The 7,874-nt window shown below is 46.3% G+C and overlaps 1 protein-coding gene across 1 annotated transcript in view; it reads left to right on the top strand.

Annotated features, from left to right (window-relative positions):
* Positions 1–18: 18 nt before the first annotated feature.
* The window catches only part of TMCO4 (transmembrane and coiled-coil domains 4), a 146,734-nt gene continuing 138,878 nt past the window's right edge, over positions 19–7,874 (top strand). Inside the window, exon 1 of the mRNA XM_063942144.1 lies at positions 19–94. The gene's annotated coding sequence lies outside the window, so the exon portion shown is untranslated. The remainder of the gene's footprint in view (positions 95–7,874) is intronic.

Below are 7,874 nucleotides of genomic sequence, written 5' to 3'. Positions count from 1 at the left end.
GGAGCCCGGAGCGTCTGAGGCCGCTGGACGGTCACTTCCGGCACCTACTGACCACGTGACGCGCGGCTGGGACCAAAGAGAGGAGAAAGAAGAGGTACCAGACACGCCTTGTTCATAGTAGTGCCCTTGGGCTCTGAGCCTCTTACAGTACTACAAATACCAGCATGCACAGTTGCACTACAGCAGGGGGGAGGCTAGTTACCGACCTCCCGGGATTGTTATCCTATCTTTCCCCTAGTAATGTTTTCAATTTACAATATTAATTCCTACATATTTATTAGTTTCTGTTCTACTCAGTATTAAATATGTTTTTTTTTTTAGATGTACTTTATAAACAAAACAAAAAATATCAGTGGGACAGCTAAGGTGACCTTTAGCCCCTGGTGATACTGACTGGGAGCAGTAAGCATAGACTTTCTGCGTTTTCGGACAGTTAGGATCCCTCCAGCTCTGCAGATCTCAGTGGAGCACTGAAGATGGAAGCCCAGTACCATGCTTCCTGGTGCATATTTGTAAAAAAATATATACATTTCTTTATACCGCAGCAGATATTGTCATGTAATAATCGCATAGGAGGGCAACTGGCAGTGCAGTTACTCTCCCTCTTAAATATGGGCTAAATAGCTTCCTCATGTAGCCAGTGTATAATCAAAGTTTCCTCCCAGACACAAAAATGCCTTCATAAAAGAGCCCCTAGAGCTTGAAATGCATCGGATTACATGGACTAACCAAGGACTTCAGCTCTCACCACTAGAAGGGACCTAATTAGGAAGAGGTTCCAGAGCCACACTCCTGATATACATCCCCTAAAGCAGAGGTTCTCAAACGTGGTCCTCAAGGCACCCCTACTGTCCATGTTATAGGTATATCCAAGGCTCAACACAGATAGTTAAATCAGATTGACTGAGTTGCTAATTAGGGACCCTAATCAGGTTAGAGTGCAGATTCTGCTAAAAAGCAGACTCTGCAACTGTTTACACTGTGTGCTGGGGGCTGCCCAACGCAGGGCAAGGCCGTACAGCATGCTACGCTCCACCAAGCCACTGCGACCGCAAATTACAATGCAGTTGCAGCATTTGCAGACGACCCCCTGCTTCGAAGGCAGGCGCACCGCGGGCATGTTTATAAAATGGTCTGGCCACGTCTGAGTTGGCCGGACCACTACGCCTAAATGCCCCCTCCCCGACGGCCACTACTGTCAATCATAGTGCAATCGTATCCTTCAGGGATGATGCAATCACACGGTGACTGTGTACACGTGCTGTGCGGTCGCAGCGCATGCATACTGTATTGAAAATCGCTCAATTGCGATTTTCGGTACACTGCGATCTGTACTAAATAACCCCATAAGTCATTAATACCCTTTTTCCACCTACGAGCACGGGTCGCAGCCGGGAGCCTGATACGGGAGCTGCCCCCTGCTGCGACCCGTGCTCGGCCCCTTTCCCATCAGCAGTCACAACCCAGCATATGCCGGGTTGGTGACGCTTCTAGTGACGCGGCAGGGGCGGCGCAGGGAGATCACATGATCTCCCAGCGCCACCCTTCCATACAGTGTAAACGGGAGCCGTGTCGCATCGACACGGCTCCCGTTTACACTACAACCCAACCCGGATCATTCCCGTGTCCTACCCAGGTAGATAGCCGGGTAGGATTCACGGATCACTTGATCCGGGTTTACCCTTTTCCACTTGCAAAAAACACGGGTAAAAAGCGCCCCCGTGCATTTACCCGTGTTTTTTGAGCTAGTGGAAAAGGGGTATAAGTCACCTGTGGCCAAGCATGGATAAACATGAGCTGTTGAGGTGCCTTAGGACCGCGTTTGAGAACCTCTGCCCTACAGGCTTGTTACCATCTACCATCTGGTATGAGTTTTGGAAAATCTTGATTTTAACTGTATCATTTGTTGTGATATTTTTATGTTGCAATAAATACGTATATGTAGTAATATTACACTATTAGTTCTTTATTTTTATTGCATATCTCAACTGATACAGAGGCAAGAATAGGAATATCCCGTTGGGGAACATCAACCCTTTATAATAAATTCAACATATTAAGAATGAAGGGAATAAGAAGAATATAACAGGGGGCCTAACGTATTGTCGAGTTAGGTATAATTTACCGGCAGACTGGATGACGGCTGTCAGTATACCGGCAGCGAGTCTCCTTGCGGGCTCGCTGCGCTCACCACGCATCGGGCCTGGTGGCTTTCTTCGTTCGCCACAAGTTCTATTCCCACTCAGTTGGTGGTGTGGACCCACCAACCGAGTGGGTATACCGGGCGGTGGTCGGGATTTCGTCTGTTGGTATTTCACCGGCTCCCGGGATTCCTGCGTCAGTTTCCTTAATGCCAGGATTTTTACTGCATCCCATATTGTCTGATGAATAATTTATGCGCATTGATTATAATTATCATCCATTAATTTACCCCTTACAGAAGTTTATACAGTTTTACCCTATGCAAACCTTTCTGTTTTTTCATGTTTTGACAACATTGATGAAGAAAGAAAGCCTAGCATGTGTTGGATCTTAAAGGAACTTGAGGAAAGTATTGTTTTATTCTCCTCCCCTATCTCTAAGACATAGCGCCAAGTGTTGGACCTATCAGCTTTAGAAGAGAGCCTTACAGGATTCTAGTTTTGGAGGCATTTACAGTGGTTTACTGGCCCCCCCTCAGCCATTTCCCGTTCCAACTCTTTCGTTTTATCTGTACTGTAAGGTTCTCCTGCTCCAAACCATTTTGGACAACTACTGTAAGTGCAAAGTCTTTCTCATTGTAACAGAAGTCAGTCTTCTTGCCTCCTTTTGACCTTTCCTCCACACTTAGGGTTTGTGCTTCTCACTAGGCTAATTTTTAGGCACCTATGAAGTTTTCTCAAGCATATGTGGCAAACAATTGACTATCGTCTCCGTTTGCTTTTGGATCAGTTTGAACAGTTCTTCATCCTGCCTGGGCACTTCTGATCGTGAAATTCACTGAGGCAGATCTCTGCCATTCCCTTCTCCTTGGTTAAAAGTAGAAATAGTCTCCTGCCCTTGCTTGGTAAATCTCTGCCTCAGTCTCTGTCTCTATTTCAGCCACTGGATTGGGGGTCTACATTGGTTTGGTGCAAATGCTTCATTGCATTGTTGCTCCACCACTCCAGAGGATATTCCACCCTTCTCTACCATCCAGTAGAATAGGTTGTCAAGCTGATACGTGTATTTAGTCAACCTGAACAGTAGGTATGTAGCTCACAGCTGGTACAACAGCTCTACATCATGGGGGTAATTCAGACCTTGTCGCTCGCTAGGGTTTTTTTGCACTGCTGCGAACAGATAGTCGCCACCTACAGGGGGAGTGTATTTTTGCTTTGCAAGTGTGCGATCGCATGTGTAGTAGAGCTGTACAAACAGATCTTGTGCAGTCTCTGCGCAGCCCAGGACTTACTCAGCCGCTGCGATCACTTTATCCTGTCCGGGGCCGGAATTGACGTCACGCTTAGGCGCGCCTGCGTTTTTCCAACCACTCCCTGAAAACGGTCAGTTACCACCCAAAAACGCCTTCTTCCTGTCAATCTTCTTGCGAACAGCTATGCGAATGGATTCTTCACACAAACCCATCGCTGAGCGGCGATCAGATTTGTACCCGTGCAACGCGCCTGCGCATTGCGGTGCATGCGCAGTTCTGACCTGATCGCAGCGCTGCAAAAAACGCTAGCGAGCGATCAGGTCTGAATTACCCCCATGTTCCATGGCCCCATAGATGTCTTCTACAACTTTTATGGTGTCATGTTTGTTATTAGACGCGGCAGACTGCACCATCTTCATGGCAGGACCAATCAGGCTTTCCACAAATCTCTGTTGCTTAGCATTTTTTGAACTTTTCCGCTCCTCCAAGTACTCATTAGCGGTGTCTCACTATGACATTTATGCTTCTTGTTCAGCTGAAACAGGCGTGTCCCTTGAAATGTACAAAGTCACTTGTAGCCTCCCTCGATAGAATCTCTACAAGTTGACCCACCATTTCACTTATTGGCATCGTTGGTAGGGTAAGCATCATTGATGTCTCACCATAGTATAGAGATGGAAGGTGATACTATCGGGCTTACTCTGGCATTGGGTTTGGTATTTGGTGAGTTGGAGCCCCAACAACAGCACTTCCTAGCAACATCACTTTCCCACAACGTTGGTGTGGCCAAAAGAGCGTGTAGATATTCTCTGTATGAAATGTTCTCCATTTCCAGCAGTAGGACCATTGAAGCTGTCATTACCCATCCCCTTCCAATCAGTCACCTTGTTCCTCATGACCTTATACTTGTCTGAAGCATCAGTATGCCAATGTCATCTGGCCTTTGTATTGCTACATTTCAGAAATGGATTTTCCATCACACCAGGCCTTGGCTTCTTCATCCACCACTCAGCCACAACCATAGCAGATGCATATCCCTACACAGTGCCTCCATAGTACACACTATAACCCAGTGCCACCTGGTACCTCCCCATATCTGGCGGGTGGTAAATTTCAAAGTTTCACTTCTTCTCAAATGCAGTTCCTCTACTCTTGTTCTCTCTTGTAGATCTGGGCCAAACTCATGGTAAAGGAGTGGAGATCACACACACACACACACACACACACACACACACACACACACACACACACACACACACACACACACAGAGCATTTGTTAAAATCATTTAGAAGATAAGTAATAAGGAAATAGGACTTTGTCCTCAACAAAGATCATGTTTACTAGCGTTAGGATATACTAATACAACACAGGTGGGTTCCTGGTCTCAGTGCTGTCAGGAAGCCAAGTTAAATAGTTGTTTGACTGGAAGACATCAGGGAAATGATTAAAACAGGTCTGTGGGTTATCTTATTCTCAGTTAGGGGGATATACAACTCTGTTAGCCCACGTGCAGTACTGGGAAGAACGCAAACTGGAAAGTATTCTGCAGAAGGTTCCTTTCTATAAGACAACATTATAGACCTGATTCTCAGGTGGGCATTACAGCGTTCGCAGTAGCGGCCACCATCGGAACACGGAGCATTAATATACAGATGCTAATGTCAGCCTTCCCCTTGTGCACTAGCGTGTGACGGAGAGCACAAGTGCTGAGAAGCCCACTTCCAATGGCCGTGCACACAACTGCGTCGGTGGTTCTGAGCACTCCACCACCAGTGCACCATCACCAGTTGTGGCAGCCTATGGGCCGCTCAGCGATTCCTTCTGAAATTCCTCTAAGCGTGGCGTCTGTGGCTCTGCGTTTGGGAACCCAGGTGTTCTGGAGTTATAGCTCATGCATAGTAGTAGCAAATTATCACTCAACTGGCATTGCGCCCACCTCCGAATCGGGGAATATATGTATACAGTTATTAAAACAAATGAAATTTATTGATATACATTAAAAGCTAAATACAACATAACAATAACTCTATAAGGAGTAAACACACATACTGTATAAATAAAGTGAAGTCCAACATATGAGGTCAAAAATACCTCAACAGCCACTCAAGGTACAAAGGATACATCATGCATGATAGTCCGGGTGTATATATATATATATATATATATATATATATATATATATATATATATATATCCAGTAATTGTGGGAGTAATGCTGATTGTAAGCTTGTGAGCAGGGCCCTCCTACCTCTGTGACTGTTTGTTTTTACACAGTTTTGTCTTCTTCTAATTGTATGCAATTGCTGCACTATATAAGAAACTGTTAATAAAATAATAAAATGTGACATCGAAAACAATTTCCCCCCCAAAAAAAACAATAGCGTCCCTGCACACTGAACAATATCGTCCCACGGCCACATCCAGAAGTAAGCAGGCTTTCCCAATATCTTTAGAGCTGAAGCTAAACACTAAAGCTATCGGACATCGTTAACGACCTGCGGGCGCGCTCATTGTGAACGATATAGGGGGTCATTCCGAGTTGATCACTAGCTGAAAATGTTCGCTGCGCAGCGATGAAGCAAAAAAACGTCACTTTCACAACGGTCGATGTAGTTTCACATACGGTCTAGCGAAGCTTTTCAGTCGCACTGGTGGCCGCAGAGTGATTGACAGGAAGAGGCCGTTTCTGGGTGTCAACTGAGCGTTTTCAGGGAGTGTTTGAAAAAACACAGGCGTGCCAGGAAAAACGCAGGGCGTGTTTGTGAAGTCAAATCCGGAACTGAACAGTCTGAAGTCATCACAAGCGCTGAGTAAGTCTGGAGCTACTCTGAAACTGCACAATTTTTTTTTTGTAGCCGCTCTGCGATCCTTTTGTTCGCACTTCTGCTAAGCTAAAATACACTCCCAAGGGGGCGGCGGCATAGCGTTTGCACGGCTGCTAAAAACTGCTAGCGAGCGATCAACTCGGAATGACCACCATAGTGCATACACACTGCACGATGTGACCGATATATTGTCCGATCCACCGCATATCGTCAAGTGTGTACCCAGCCTAAAGTTAGGTACACAATGGAGTGATGGGGATTCATTCCGACATAGGAACAAATCCCCGTCAGCCCGAATTGCTTGTACGCCCTGGGGCAATTTTACTGAAGGATGGAATGACCACATTCCACCATATATTAACATAACACAGGATGCTAGCAACGGACGCTTGGTTTGATGTGCAGCACATCAAACCAAGTGTCTGTCGCATGCGACCGTGGGAGCGCGCAATCCTGGGTACACACTGCGCGATGTAAGCAATATGTCGCACCAAAACGGCATTTTGGTGCGACATCGCTCTAGTGCAGGCCTGGCCAACCTGTGGCTCTCCAGCTGTTGTAAAACTACAAGTCCCATCATGCTTTGCCACAGTTTTGGTGTTAGGGAATGCTAAAACTGTGGCAAGGCATGCTGGTATGTGTAGTTTCACAACATCTGGAGAGCCACAGGTTGGCCAGGCCTGCTCTAGTGTGTACCCAGCTTAAGGGGTATATTCAATTAGGGTCGAAAAGACGGCAGTTTTCGACTTTTTAAGGTCGAATAGTGATTCGACCTATTCAGTCCCAGCTGTTTGTTTTTTTTGACAAGTCTGGGAATTTAATTTGACTTGTCGAATAGTACGTGAATCGCCGGTATAGCTGCCGATTCATGTACCTTTGAGTGAAACGGGGCCAAATTTGACAGGATTTGGCCCCGTTTCCGAACATCTCAGTCCGACATGAAAAAATTTTTGTACTGAGATGTTGGACCCAGAGGAGGAGAGGGGGGAGAGCCACAGGAAGACGGGGGGGGGGGGACAGCCGCGGGCATACAGGGGAGAGAAGCGCTGCAGCAGGATGTCACACAGCCGCGCCGCTCACGGCAGCTTCCACCCGGCTCCAGCAGGTGAGGTCACGCTTGGTGGAGGTCACGCTTGGAGCTGGGTGGACACTGCCGTGAGGTCGGGCGGCTGTGTGACAGCCTCCTGCAGCACTACTTGAAAAAGTCGAATTGAGATGAGATTGAATAGGGGTTGTCGGATCCATTCCGACAAATGCATGTCAGAATGGATCCGACCCTAATTGAAAATACCCCTAAGAGAGTAAAGGATAAATTCCTAGATTATATCAGACAGTCCTCCAACTGATCTATCACAAACAACTCCTTCTGTGTCACATCAAAATGTTCAACTGATTTGTCATTATTCATTTGACACACAAAATATAAATGAAGAAACACATTGTTATCTAACTAGAAGCAGTGCGAGGTTATTCTCGCACACATGAATCAGGCTACAGAGGATCTACCTGTGTATACACAACAATCCTTTGTAGCAAATAGCTTGTAATAAGTATCAATTAGTCCATTATATTTGGGCTTGTGACAATAGCACATTACCATACCTCCCATTTGATGTCTCTTGTGAATAGGGAAATGCCGCGCCAAAGGGGGTG

This window comes from Pseudophryne corroboree, chromosome 10, assembly GCF_028390025.1.
Source record: "Pseudophryne corroboree isolate aPseCor3 chromosome 10, aPseCor3.hap2, whole genome shotgun sequence".
Lineage (NCBI taxonomy): Eukaryota > Metazoa > Chordata > Amphibia > Anura > Myobatrachidae > Pseudophryne > Pseudophryne corroboree.
Note: the sequence above shows the minus strand (reverse complement) of the source record. Positions and strands in the feature narration are given on the sequence as shown.